This window comes from Simochromis diagramma, unplaced genomic scaffold (genome assembly GCF_900408965.1).
Source record: "Simochromis diagramma unplaced genomic scaffold, fSimDia1.1 OVJJ01000293.1, whole genome shotgun sequence".
Taxonomy (NCBI): domain Eukaryota; kingdom Metazoa; phylum Chordata; class Actinopteri; order Cichliformes; family Cichlidae; genus Simochromis; species Simochromis diagramma.
In genome coordinates this window covers 16,555,872-16,571,497 of record NW_024386801.1, presented here as the reverse complement: position 1 = coordinate 16,571,497, position 15,626 = coordinate 16,555,872, and the positions used below count along the sequence as shown (strand labels likewise).

General features: G+C 41.2%; 1 protein-coding gene and 1 long non-coding RNA gene across 4 annotated transcripts in view; one reads left to right on the top strand and one right to left on the bottom strand.

The window, feature by feature from the left end:
• kcnq1.2 (potassium voltage-gated channel, KQT-like subfamily, member 1.2) overlaps positions 1-15,626 on the bottom strand; it is a 191,241-nt gene that overhangs the window by 108,952 nt on the left and 66,663 nt on the right. The window lies entirely within an intron of this gene.
• LOC120730089 overlaps positions 14,179-15,626 on the top strand; it is a 9,377-nt gene continuing 7,929 nt past the window's right edge. The window contains exon 1 of the long non-coding RNA XR_005695050.1: positions 14,179-14,619. This is a non-coding gene — a long non-coding RNA (uncharacterized LOC120730089). The remainder of the gene's footprint in view (positions 14,620-15,626) is intronic.

Genomic DNA, 15,626 nt, shown 5'->3' with positions numbered 1-15,626 from the left:
CTTAAAATAAAAATAAAGGGCACCATCATTTTTATCATTGTTTTGGATGTGAGGTCGGTGAGGTCACAGCATCGAAATATATTTCTCCTGCTTTACAGAGAAGAAGTCCCATTATGGCAAACACTGACAACACCACTGTACTGATACGGCCAATAGATTAGCATTTAGCAAATGCAATCACAATGACACAACTGTTGCCCAGGAGTGCAACTTTCTGCCTATGAGTTCTTACCATACCACATGGTGAATTTTCACTTTTTTTTTTAAAAAGTCTAGCTGTTAATTTGACCACAGTCAGCAGCAGCCGAAAGCACAAGCAATCCATTAAAACTTTTTTTAAATTATCCATAATTTTCCCTTTACTTTTATTATTAGTTTTAGTTACATTTTAAATGTTTGTTATTTGCTATTTTATGGGAGTTTTTTGGGTGTGCTTTACATTTTTTGTAAGGTTCTGTAAGGATATTCATAGTCTGACGTACCAAACTTGTATGAAACATTAATGTGTTTAATAAATAGGCATAAATGGAGTCATGCACTGTGCGAGCTGTTGAGTTAGTTCTTCTTTTTTCCGTTTTTGGTGATAAAAAAACGGAATAATAATAATATTATTATAATAATAATAATTTTGCACATTTATGCTTTTACTTTCTCATTCTACGAGTACAGGCTTGTTTTCTGACTTGGCCTGAAGGATGCATTATATGCGCTTTTAGACAAACAGGCAAGTGTTAGCGATGCTGTAGGGTTTAAATCTATATCACAGATTATGTATCTCTTACAAAATGGGCATAGTATTGCAATATCCATACCAGTAACAGTCAGCCAACCATACCATGGCCTGATGAACCTCTGGACTGACATCAGTTTTCATTCTAATTTTGCAGAAATCTGATATGGTCCATTTGGCAGCCGACATACACATTACAGACAACAAGTCTCCTTTGGGTTTTTCTTTCTTTCTTTCTTTCTTTTCTTCCATATGGCACCAAAGCAGCTCTGTTTGTCATTCTTCTTTTATTTATTGTATTTAGTGCTGCCTATAAAAGCCCCCGGCTCCTCCCATGTCTTTCCCCCCGTACATTACAGGTCTGTCTGTGGTCTGGACAAACAATGATGACTATAGTGAAAAGCTGCCTGCTTGGTTGAATGGCTGGTCTTATCTGCAGTATGCAGGCCACGGGATGGCAGCAGCACATGTGCTGATGACAGCCTCACACTGGACAGTTTCTGGCGCAATACAATACCTTCCACTGTACACCTGTCGCCTAGTTAGGCGTCTACAATGTCTAGACTAATCCAAAATAAGAAGCAGGACGCTCTCGGAGCATGCATGAGTTATTTTACAGTCCAGTTTTTAGGCAGGAGATGTCGACACCCTATAAGAACACCATCGCATCTGCCACAGTGAGATTTAGCATCGCTGACTTTGGAGATGTAGCGGACAACGTCAGCCACCCGCCCTCGTACTCCCACCCACCCCTCACAACTTAGCCACTGCCTTTGTTCAACCACTGTTTGCCCTGAGCTGCCCCGGCCCAGAACTGTTTGCTCTTTGGGGATGGAGAGAGTGATAAAGGAATGGAGGGAGATGGAGAGACTTGGAGAGGCGACGAGGCTCTCGATTTGTATAAGGTCTCTGGCACCATTCAAGATTTCAGGCTTTGACAAATGGAGGCAATAAAGGGGCGAGGCCTGGCAGGGGCTCAATTAACCACTAGTGGGGCTGGAGAAGAGGGGGACATGGACCAAGAACCTCGCCTCTATAGAGAGGGAACAAGTAAACTGCAGGGAGGGGGAAGGTCTGGCAATTTGTTCAGCTGTCTGTCTGTCTGTCTCACTGTCTTTCCATCTTTCATTTGGATGTGTTGACTTAGCTTTTGCACTTGAGGGGCAACTTGAATTTGTCTTACTGTGTCCTCACAATCACAGATATAGAAAAAGGTAAACGGGTTATATTTTAAAGAAGCCTGAAGATCAAGTGGAACTTGTTAACACACTGTTCAGTCTTTTTTACTAACCACTTCTTCATGCTCGTGTTTAATGGATTGTTGCAATGCTGCAAATGAACAAGGAATAACTCTTCAAAGCTAATCTAAAATTAACCTGGAAAAAACAATTGTTCACCCTAAAGCATCTGCCGTTCTATCCCAACACTACTTCAGCCAAGCGTACATGAATATGCTAGTGTAAACAGACCGTTACTTATGCAGAGCCAAAAAGCCAACAGTGCTTATTTAGGGGACAAGTTCACAATCTCTGTAGCGCTGCGATCCATTCTCAGTGACAGTCATTTGTGTACCTTACACTCTCAGCACCAGCTAGCTACCACCATTCAAATTCAAATTGAAACCTAGTGGGGGACAATGGTTGGGGATTCGCTGAGAGCAATTAGTAGTGGACTCCTCCAGTGTCTGGCCCAAAGACTTTCAGCCCTGTGGTTCCATCATGCAGAGGCACTGACCCCTTTCAGATGCAGGAAAGGAAGAAGAGAAAGAGGGTACTGAATAAAGAGAGCTGCCTAGTGGCACTGAAAAGAGACGAGGGGAGTGAACTGGCAGAGTTGGGACTGTGTGTTGGTTTTCCTCTCCCTGCATTACACTAACAGACATGAGCTGGAGTGTGATGGAGGGCGTATGGCTGTTGTGTCAACAGGAAATGCACCAAAGACGATATTACCGTTAAGCAATGTCATATCAGGCCAACATAAGGGTGCACTAAAGGGACAATAAATTTAACAATAACCCTAAATATACTGGAAGTCCTTCAAAATCTGTGAATTTTTTTACTTGTATCAAAAATGATTTTTTTTAAAAAAACAACAAAACAAACAAAGCCGACTGTCTTAATTACAACTCACAGAAGAGCTGTTTAATGTGGCAAACTCTTCCTGCCTTTGAGAGATCTGCAAAGATGGTGCAACCCACTTATCTTCACAGCTGGAGACACACACACACACACACACACACATATATATACGTATATATATATATAATGCACACAGACACAGACAGGTAGAAACATATATAAACACAACACGAAACAGACCGCAGATTATGAGTACATGCAGCACGACATGAACACAGACAGAACCACATCCAAGACACAGAAGAGAGAAACGAGAAGAAGAAAAAAAGCTACCAGTGAAGGAAACACTGAATGAAAACAGATAAGGTGAGTGTTGTGAACATATAAAAAGAGAGAGAGAGTGGAAAGACGTCAAGCGTTTAAAGTAAAACAGCTGCGAAGGGCCACCTGTTGATGCCGGTGGCAGCTGGGTACATTTTTTTTTTAATCTCTCGCTGGTTCAGGAGCGGATCAAAGACGCGAAGCAGTTCGCCGAACATCAAACAATGCACAGAGAATGAACCCACCTGATGACAAAGGAAGCGTAATTGGTTTATATGTTAAGTGATGAGAATGTAACTACTGATACCAGACACACCGCTGCAGACACCAAAAGCCTTCTGCAAATCCTCAGGCCATGCATATGTAAGTGTGTGCTTTTGTGTGTGTGTGCGGAAGACGGAGCGTTTCTGCGTGAGACTGAAATTGTTTTCCACTCTCTGTGACTGACAGCAGGTCCACCCTGCCGCCACATGGATGTGGAATGTTTACACAGTATGAACGCCGGTGGTGACCCGACACCCAAGCACGAGTGTTTTATCTTTTCCAAAACCAGTGGAAATAAAACAAGAGTATTTTCTTCACTGGCAACTGCTGTCTGTGTGTGTGTGTGTGTGTGTGTGTCATGTAGTCTTTCATGTCGCAGATAGCAATTAGAGCCTGTTTCTATCCAAACACTCACTGCAGGCGTTTAAATCTAAATGTGTCAGTTTTCCAGTATTTCATTGTTGTTGTTTCAGATTCACATTTTTTAAAAGTTTGATTTATTTTTTTGTCACTTTATAGGTTACCGAATAAAACAATTTTGTTTTTTTAAATGTCCTATACGGACATACAGTTCATTCCAATCCCATCTCTAATTATTCCACAGTTGGTTCTTATTTCATTTTACCCATTTCTTAAGTGCTTTTAACTCTACTGTTGTCTCTTTTTGTTTTTTATGCTTTTCTTTTCTTTTTTTTTCCTGTTTCTTTCAATTTCACTGTTTCATGCTATGAATCGTTTTGTTACTCCAGTCTGTGAAAAGCTCTAAATAAAGAAATTCAGCTCTGAGGAAGCGAGTCTGTAACGCTGTTTGTCTTCATGTAACTCTTGGTGTTTACTTACCCTTTCTATCCAATATATAAGCAGTGGGGACAGACTAACATGTTTTATATATTTCTTTATAATGTCACATGTGACCTGCAGCCTTTATGTCTCTGCAGCTATCATGAGGCTCCTCAGCTGCATCTCTACCCTCCAGTGAGGTCAAACGCAGGTCGTGGCTCTAAAGGGCTGAACTCCTGACACCCATCCCAGAGAGTGACACAGGTCATTGTGCAGCAACAGATAGCAGACGCAATGAGTCCAAGTCTGAGTCCAATGAGGTGTTTTTCTGTTTTGGCCATGCTGGCAGCTTGAATGGATTCTCCTTTATGGTTGTCTAGTGATGCCATAATCACACAGGCGTGTCACCACTTCACTGAATTTTGGCCAAATTTCATATCAGTGCAAATGAGGTTTGAGAAGAGTTTCCTAGAACACTTTGGGAGATGATGGAACTTTTAAAGATGGAATTTGTGTAGAGAAAAACAGACTGATTCAGCCTCTGCTGAATGCATCACTGCAGTGTGGAGCTACTCCACTTCCCTCTCTCTCTCTACTATTTTTCCAAAACAGCACTAAGCCCACTTGAGGATACTTGAGGTTTGCAAGCCTCAAATTTTGGCAGTGGCTAGGAAAAAAAGTTGGATGTCCGCCAAAGACAATATTTTTGATAAAAGAACATAGTACAAACCATCTATACTTATTACATTTCTATTTGATTTTCTGTCATTCAGCTCCCGAGTGAGCACCACTTATATGGGTATCAAGTTATAGCTATTGTTTTATTGTGCGCTAAATCAACAAGAAGGTCTTATCCAAAAAATGTGCAAACGCTTTTTCTCTTCTCAGCCGGAGCACTATACTATTTCAACGAATTCTAAAACACAGTGGTTTTACATTTCGTGCTTAATCTCAGCAAGGTCAGTCAGCAAATGTGATAATAACAAGTATGCCCTTATAACATATATAGCTTACACCACTTTGCCTCGGAGACCACAAATTGCACACGATGTTTAAAATACTGGGATTTAAACAAAATCCTTGGAGCTAGCTTCCATAAAGTTTGCACAACAGTAAATATTTAGATTTTGGCCAATTATTTATTTCAGAGATTTGACAATCAAAAACTGCAGCAGAAATGAGAGCCAAGTTCAAGAAGGATAAGAGCTTGGCATTCTTTATATGATAAGAAAGATGTGCAGTTGATAGACCTTGTTTCTGAAAACAGCTTAGGATATACAGGTTTTGCCTTCTCAGTTTGGTGGGATGTCAAAGCGGATGTGCGACTACCAGAGGAACAAGACACAAACATAAAAAGGCCTTTTCCAGTGTTGATGTTACTTTGGGTTAATAAAATGCTACTCATCAGATGAAATACATTTTAAAGCATTCTACCTTTTAGAAAATATGCAATATGCAAGCACAAATCCTGTAGGTCATGACAACTACAGCCGGATTGATCTATGTCAGACGGTATTAGCTGATATTTTCTGATATATTGGTGTTGGCATTTATAACAGCTGATAAATGAAAATGTACAAAGTAAAGAGACGAGATAAACACCCATCAACCATTTGTTATAAGTGTCGATGTTTCATATTCTGTTGACCAGTGGGTACTTTGCAACTTCTCTTTCCTGTGCAAGGTTTTATATATGGTAGATAGAATCAATCAGTCAATATATACATCCATGCTCTTCTGCTTATCCCTCTCAGGGTATACAAATATACTATCCCAGCTACCATTAGGCGAGAGGCAGGGTACACCCTGTACAGGTCACCAATCTGACGCAGGGCTAACAAACAAACATTCACACTCACATTCACATCTATGTAATTCGCACCCGGGTAATTTAGAATCATCAATTAACCTAACCCCACTAACTGATGTCTTTGGACTGTGAGAGGAAGCCAGAGTACCCAAACAGAACCCACACAGACCAGTGTTGGTCAAGTTACTTGAAAAAAGTAATCAGTAACTAATTACTGATTACTTCCCCAAAAAAGTAATCCCGTTACTTTACTGATTACTTATTTTCAAAAGTAATTAATTACTTAGTTACTTAGTTACTTTTTAAAAACACGATTTAAAACCTGAAGAGGTGATAAAGCGATAGATCTTTCAGCCCAATTCTACTTTTTCTGCATAATCCATCATACAAAATGTAATCAAATGGAAAAGTCTCTTTTTTTTAACTTGTTTTATCAGTTTTAATCTTTTAACTTTATGCATCAAGCAAAAATGTAATTATATGCAACATTCTCTGACTTGAATAAATTAGTTTAACATTTAAACCTATTTTCTGCACATTCTAGCACATAAAATAAAATATTTTTTGTGTTTACACTCACTCTTTCAAATAGATGCAAGTAAAACGGACGCTAATGTTTTTGTCACTTTTTATGGAATCAAACTCAAAATAAGGTCAGTACTTCCACGCTTTAAACGCTGCACGCTCATACTCTCTCCCACAATCAATATATGATCCATTATTGATCTGCACACAGCTGTTGTCACTAATTACCGATTTTGCAATAGTAATCCCTTACTTTACTCGTTACTTGAAAAAAGTAATCAGATTACAGTAACGCATTACAAGTAACGCGTTACTGCCCATCTCTGACGCAGACACATGCTAAACATGCAAACTTGACTTAGAAAAGCTCCGCCCAGATGGTGGACTCAATATACCTGATTTTTACATCAACAAATATAGTTGTGTTAGCATCTGTCTTAAAAATGCTTTAATGGTTGAACTTTAATGACCGGCATCCAGATGTTGTGCGCATTTTCATTTCATTTAAGGAATTTCAGTATGTGCAGGAAGAGGCCTGACAACTTTTACACAGGAAAAAGAGTTAGCGTGACAATGCCGATCAAATGCTGACAACCTAAAGTCCTGTAAGAGCACAACTCGCCATGTTTGATTTCAGTGAACACTACAATATCAACATTCAAGCAATAAGCCACTAAGTGTCTAATGTACACTGGGACATCAGCTTATATTTGCACAGTGTCAATGCAGAGTGTCTTAAATAGTGAATAAAAATATATACAAATGCTGTAAATGAATACAGTACAACTACTCACGAGTAATACAAATTGCAATACAGCAACAATATGTAGCTTGAATGTGACAATGACAGTTATGAGCTACTGTAGTCTTTTAAGGCCGCTGTATTCAACTGTGCTACCAGCAAAACTTGATGTAATTTCATTCTCATACACAGATGCCCTTTGCTCAATTTTATACTACAAATATTTCAGCTTGGTTTTGTTGTTGAGTCATTAAGGGTTTAAAAAAAGCTTCTACCTCATCAAAAAAGGACTGAACAGTCTGCACGTCCACATGTGTCACAGCTGAGCTTTTGCAAAGCTCGCCCACAGATATGCAGAGCTAGAGAAGCAGCAGGTGTGAACGCCTCTGGGCTTGTCAGACAAGTTTACACACACGTGCGCAGACACACACACACATACGTGCACACCACTTGGACAGTATTTCAGCTTGTTGGCGTGCTTATAATCACCACCCCTTCCTCTCAGTTGCACCTCACTCTTTATCAAAAGACCCTGAGGCCAAACCAGGTGGCTGCTGCAAGGAAAGAAAAAAAAAAAAAGAAGAAGAAGAAACTCCACCCCCTCCCCACCTCACACACAAACACATACTAACACACACTTACACAGAATTCATCACTTTTGCCAGAGAGGAGGCCTGCCCAGCCCAGCTGTGGCTCTTGCCTTTACCATCTAATAACCATGACCTTCACGCTCTGCCTGTCAAACCTTTATTACTGGCTGCCACAGGGAAAGAGGGAGGCAGAAAGAAAGAAAGTCGGAGAGAAAAGCAATAAAAGGCCGCAGATGGGTGTGGGACAACACAGCTGACAAACAGAGAAACAGAGAGCTTTTCACATACGTCATTGCTGCTGATGACTTCAGTGACCTGAGATTGGCTGACAGATGTCTGCACCTTCAGAGATGCAAAATGTCAACAGATGATTTTTGCAGTCATAGATCTGCAAAGTTCAAATCTCTGATATTGTCCAGCCTTGTAAAGCCTGTGAATTTGTATACTCGAGGGGCCGTGTGTGTGTGTGTGTGTGTGTATGTTTGCGCGCGTGAGAGAGACTGTCAGCTCACATCCTAAATCAACACACACTGAGCCTTTGCTGACAGACTAAAAATAATATCTAGGTTACAATGCTGTGCCAAGCTCCAAACACAACAAAGTCTCAGGAAGCAGCCTTTTCAGCATGTTGCTATAGTTACTGACCACATGTGCAAGTCAGATAGGGGTGAGTGGTCAAGCTAGCAGTCAGCCTGCGTTGTCTCCCGGACTATAATAGGCCTAAAATATAACCTTCATTTAACTAGGCACAGATGTGTTGGAGATAGTGGGTTTGCGCTCACAGGTCATGCTAAGGCCATCTGATGAGTCCGGCACAAACCTCATATAACTTCAACAAAGGAGTGGAACAAGCTGATTAAGGGGTTTTCGGGGTTTTTTTCAATTATGGCACAGGAGGGAGACAAAGAAGACAGCGGGGGGTGGCGCTGCAGGGAATCAGAATATTTTATCAGAAACAAATACAGCGTACAAAATTGGCCAAGAACACAGTGTGCAGCCCTGCGCCCTTATACACATACATTATGTTAGAAATGGCAGTGCACAGGAAAACTGCTTTGTGGTTACATAATTGTTTTAAAAAGTGGCAAAAAGTATTTTGACCCTTTACTTAAATAAAAGTCATAATCCAATTATTAAAAAAAATACTACAACAGTTTTATCACCAAATAAGGAAGTAGCTGAAGTAAAAAGTAAAGTATTTCTGCTCACTATGCAGAGTTAAGTGTGAACGATCAGAGTGCTCATTATAAAGGGATTAATGTTTATATCACCTTAACATGGTCACCTCTCCCTGAGCCTGGTTCTGTCGGTGGCTTCTTCCTGTTAAAAGGAAGTTTCACAGGTACATAAACTGTGAAACAATAAGTAGAGCTTTAAAATAAATGAAATGGCATGCAGGATGAGATTTGTCTGCATAATGTAAAAGCCTTTAGAGAGGCAGTGCATTTTACAGTGATTAAACTGATCAAAAATGTAACATAAAATGTTTTAAACGAGTCCAACAAACTGTCAAAGTAAGGCTAAAAACAGTGGCTGTCATCAGTCAAGGCTGACTTGTTGCATCTGTCTTTTGCCATGTTATTGTGAATTTCCACCATAGGTGAAAGGAGGAGAGTCATAAATTTAGCTGATGTTTAGAAGCTGAGGTTAACTGAGGATGATCCATCCTCCAGAGGAGGAAAGGATCCTGAGGCAATGTCAACAAACAAACTGCCACTGGAGAGTCGTTCACCATTATCATTTTTCACTGCAGTCAAGCTAATCCTTCAGGAATAAATTACTCCTGCAGAGGCAGCGTTCGCATTATTCTCTCATCATTTATGTACCCTTCAGTCCGCACTCCTCTCCTGTCACAGGATTTACAGAGGAAAATACTTGTGACTGTTAGCTAAAGCTGTTTTCACACGCATGCACTGCAGCCCTGAATTCTCCTCCACATTAACTGGCAAAGTCGCATGCAGATCTTTGACATGCCAGCTCCCTCGCACAGAGTCTGTATAATGTCTGACTGTGTCCATGTGAGGACGGAGGCAGTAACGGTCAATTCGCAGCGAGCCACTGGGCGCCGTGTGCCCTGATTCAAGGCACGCTCTGCCAAGGAAGCACCCGCACCTAAAGCAAACACAGTATTTCCATTTGTGAGGAAGGACTACGGACCTGCTGCATGCATTTAAGGGAAAAAAAAGGCAAATTTGATTCTGCTGACAATGTCTAGAGTTAGTGTTCAAAAATGGCTTAAATCAAACACTGGCATGTGGCTGCTTATGTGCAGGTCGAACCCTTGAGTGGTTTAGAAAAAACATGAAAAAGAAAACAGGATGTAAAACATGCTCTCACAGTTACTACTGGATAATTACTGTATGGCTATACTGGACAACTCCCAAGTGTTGTCCAGCATAGCCGTCAAAAAAAGCATACCTAATGTATGCGTCATCAACTTTTCACAGCTAAACAAACACACAAGCTCTTTAAAAGTGCTCGAGAACAGGAGAGACATGATGGATAAGAGAGAGACTATGCTGAGTGATACTGCACTGACACTGAAAACGTTTATTATAAATTCTGACATAGGGAGGAAATCTGCAGCTTTCTCATATGGAACGTTCTACTTCATGCACAATCACAACAGGCCTCTAACATAAGTGTGCACTAGATCACACACTTAGCTTCTGTGCTGGCTAGTCAGCTTTTCTAGTGTCAGTGAGTGCTCAGTGCAGTTCTGTGGTCAGTAAGAATTGAACACATAATAAAAAAAGATCTAGAGCAGGAGTGTCAAACATAAGGCCCGGGGGCCAGAAGTGATCCACCAAAGGGCAACAAAATTTTAGACGTGTAACTGTACTTTCATCATTTTTACAGCTTTTCCTCTTGCTACAGACATCCCCCATGGCAATTTATACAACACCAAAGTAAATAAGTAACAGATAAACAGAAAAATAATCATAACAGAAGTTTTTTCACTATTATCTGCTATAGAAATGTTTTACAGTGGGTTCACAGTAAAACAACAACAACAACAACAAAAGGCATTTTGTCAAATAACCAAACTTTTCCATTTAATAATTATAGGACAGTTTTTGCAATGAGCTAACAGATTTTTTCTGTAATATTACACAATTATTTCTAACAATTTTAGCCCAAATTTAACTTTTTAACTTTTTTTTTTCTTATTGAATGTTTTTCAACAAGAAATTGATTTTTTTTCTCCTTTTTTTCTTTATTAAAATACCACAGGGTTTACATGTGTAGCTAAACTCCGTTAACTGACAGAAAGAGCAGTTTCACTGGTCCGGCCCACTTGAGATCAAAGTGGGCTGTGGACGTGGCCCATGATGTAAAATGAGTTTGACATCCCTGATCTAGAGAGACACTTATCTAACTAGAGACTGAAAAAAAGGGTGTTGCTATAGTATTGTACCCTCATACTCTATCCATCATAATGTCACACTCTTTATTATGTACAGCAATATATGACACAAAAATAAAACGCGCTTAAAAAGACACGTGGGATTGTGTTGCATATAAAAGCTATTGAAAAATGTTCTTGGTCACTGTCATGCAATTAATGCGTCGTCCTCGTGGAGCAAAAGAAAGCCCGCGCGGTGAGCTAAGTGTCAATAGCTTCGGCCTTGAAAACCGCTCTCCTCTCCAGGTGGAGAGTTGAGCCAAGGTTGAGCTTGACTGAAACTTAACAGGTTAGAACACATGGTCTCTTTTTAATGGTTTCGTGCAGCTGCAGAGAAAACAGATTCCACTTGGCAAAATTCAAACTCAAAAATTCCCAGTGGCGCATTTACATCGGCTTCGAGCAGAAAACAGCCGTCCGCTAAGTGTTTTTTCTTTCTTTCTTTCTCTGTGAGCTGTTTGACAGAAAATAAAACGGGAAAAGCAGGAAAAAAAACAACTCAATGCTCTGCAGCACCATTTGGACTTGTACAAACTCTGGAGATATGTTTACCCCCACACAATATATTAATTACTGCACTAATCTAAGTGTGCAGCTCTTATTTTTGTAGGTAGATAGAGTCAGCTAGGTGAGTAAGTCAGAAAGCGAGCCAACTGGTCAGGCAGGGGCTCCCCAGCGAGGAGTGCAGCTGTGCTACTGACAGATCAGTGCAGGGCAGCGTGCAGCCGGCCCCTCTAGACCCTGGCACATCAAAGCTCACGGCCCCCATAGCTAGCCCCCCCCCATAGCTCCCCAGCCGGCCACTTCAAAAGGCTTCTGGGTGCATCGCGGATTCCCATCAAAGGTCCTGGATGTAGCACTCACCCACGCAAGCAAACCAGCCAAGGAGATATGATTAAAAGCATATTATTGGGGAAAGGCAGGAGGACAGAGAAGAGGTTTAGCAGGAACAGAATGGAGAGGGGAAAAAAAAAAAAAAAAAAAAAGAGCATATCAGGATGAAGAGATCATTCTTTAGTTTTCACAAATATTATCAGTTTCCCTATAATTCTTTTTTTTCTCCCCCAAGATAAAACAGCTGTTGTCCGTTTTTAAGGCCATCAGAGCAAAGAGATGACGGATCTTGACAAAACTGGAGAGCTACCATTTTAGCCTGTCCTCTCTTAGCCCTCAAGGTCACGCCTTAGGTCATTTAATATAAGCCACTGGCTACACAGCCAATTCACACCTGAAATTGCCCGGCCTGTAGCAGCAAGTGGCCCTGAATGGTGGCATTGTTGTCCCCATGGGGGGGCTCAGACAGCAGCACACCACAGCCAGTGATCACAATGGGAGCCTTAAGGCCTGGAATAATTTGACTAAACGCGTGGGATTTGTGAGCGCGGATTATCACCGTTCTGCCACGCAACCAACCAATGAGCCAATCAACCCCCCGCCAATCTGAGCCGTTTAAAGCAGCATTGTTTTCGAGCGAGACCGCAACAATTTGGACGTTTCGTGTTGATAAAGTAGCTGAAAATAAACACCACACTTTTGAAGTGGTTTTTTTGTTGTTGTTGTAATAACACGAGTATTTTTGCAATTGTGTTTGCACACGTGACGCTGTCGATATGCCGCTCTTTAACCACCCAAGACATGCATCTCAATTTCCATTCGTTTCATGCCTCGCCCATTGTTGTTTAAAAAGTGTCGGCTGGCGAGGCTGGCGCTGCCGGGCTCCCGTCGCTGCTCACGCTCAGCTCCCAGCCTCCCCGCCTCATTAGAGTAGATGTCCAAAATGTCAGAAGAATGTTTTATGGGCTGTTGAGAAATCACTCTCTTGCACAAGTCACCCAGTGTTCTGTCATGCATGAGGGTGAGGGCGCGCAGAAGATAAGGGGTTTATATTCTTAAAGGTTGGGGTGGAAGGAGCAGAGAGGGGGCAGCCTCCCTTCAGAAGAGCTTAGGGCCCAGTGTGGCGAATTAAACAGAATGCCCAGACAGAATTAGTTCCAAGGCACACTGGGTCCCATTCTGTGAAATTCAACAATTAGACGGATTAAACGTAATAACTCAGCCTGTACTGCCGCAGCTGCATTATGGTTACACCAGCACCCGGGGAGGTTGTTCAGCACGGGTGTATGTGTGCCACTGAAGGATTTATGCTCATGTATGAAAAATGACAACTTGGAGAGAGAATGTAATAAACTTTGGGAAAGAGAAGTAAACACAATCCCAAACATTTGGAAACTGCCATTTTCATTCCGTGGAGACGGTCAGTTGGCACGCTGCCGTGATTTGGGTTGTGTATTGTGATTGGATGTGATTGGAGTGAGCTGCAAATGTGTTGATGTTAGATTCAGAAAAAGGGGAAGCGTATTAGCGTCCAAGGAGATGTTCCAAAGGTGTTCCGAAAAGGACAACGATGAAGTAAGACAATGGCCTTATGGCCAGAAAGCTGTCAAAGTCACGCTCATTCAGCGCAGTGAAGCCGAAGTCTTCACTTTCCTGAATGGCAGGTTGACTGATTAACTTACTGGCCGGCTGGTTTGTTGACTGACTGGCTTTTTGGGCTGATTCTCTGGCTGACTGCAGCTCCAGCTCACCCACCATGCACCTGTGTGTAAAAGGCCCTTTGTCAACGAGGCCTAATTTGATCTGACGCACCCTACACATGTGGAACAGCTCAGCAGCTCCACACACTCCTACTTATTACACTGTGTGACTCCATGTGTGTGTGTGTGTGCCAGAAAGAGACACAGAGGTAGAGTTAGAGAGAAAGATGTTTGCGGAGAAAGAAGCGAAGCAAAGCAGAGTGCAAAAGCTTTGGTTCACCTCACATAAACTCTGGCCCTCACCACTTCTTCATTCTCTCACAGATCCGGTGCTCTCGTCAGACGCTCTCCCGCAGTCGCAGTACGCACAAGGAAACGGCAACACAAAGACTCACACAGGCAGGAGGGAAAAATAATAATAAGTCATGCTCACGCTTAGGTAAAAGGGTCAATCTGGCTTAGAGGAAACCTTTGCAAGTGCTTCTATAAAACTGGAGTTGGGGTGGGGTAATAACAGACAGGTGATCATATGACTTATTATGATATTTGTTTAAAACTATATGATTATCCAACTGCCATTAGCTATTTTTTATATAGCTACAGCTGGGACTAACAGAGGAATGGGTGTGGTATGAAAACACTTTAGCACAGCCCACCATCTCATTCTGAGGTGAAACAGAGCCAGCAGAAACACAGCAGCAGCGGGGACAAGACCTGCTGTGTGTAAGCGGAGCCAGGTCCAGATCTGCGTGAAATCTGATCGATGGGCAGGCCGGGCCCGAGCAGAGGAGGGATCTGGACTGCTGTCAGTTCTGTCACTGTCAGCATGCACAGGGCGGGTAAGTCTATCTAAAATGTAGCAATGAACAGAGACGTGGATGGATTTCAGCAACACGGTATCGGTTATCTAATTGCAAACGACAGCTTAAAATAAGAGAGATGTTTAACAGAACCGTAGGTCAAATCACAAGTTTTAAAAAAAAAAACATTGTTTTTTTTAGTCTCCACTTCACTCGTGATTACTTTAGAAGTTCACAGAGAGGCTTTAAGAAAAAAATAACAACAACAACAGCAAGACAACAAAGCATTTTTACATAATCTAGAATTAGATCTGTGCTGTTATGCTTTCCTCTCCAATTCACATTCGCCTCTCTCTCTCCTTCCCCTCTCTGCCTCTCACCCTCCCACAGGTCGGTCCAGTTCTGGCCCTCTCCTGTGTATTTAAAGTAATTGCTCATGGCAGTCAAGGTGTCTGCGTAAGGGCCTGTCATAAGCAATCCCGTGGCATGAGTAGCGGCCTTGTGCATGTACCTAATCCAGTCAAAAGCCAAAGCAAACCAAGCAGACGGACGGGTGTGGGGCTGAATGGGGCTGAATGGGTGGGAGGGTTTGGGGGGTTAGGAAGTTGTTCTGCGGCAACCTGAAGAGAAAAAAATGGGTTACGTTTATTTAATCTTCTCAAAGTGATACGTAAATGAAGTGCAGTCGTTTTTCCTGCAGTTACAGCGATTATACACACATATATATATATACACACATATACATACATATATATATATATATATATATATACACACATATATACACATACACATATACATACATATACATATATATATATACATACATATATATACACATACATATACACATATACATATACATATATACATATATATATATATATACACACATACATATACACATATACATATACACATATACATATACATATATACATATATATATATATACACATATACATATATACACATATACATATATACACACATCTAGTATATATATATATATATATACACATATATATATATATACACACAGTATA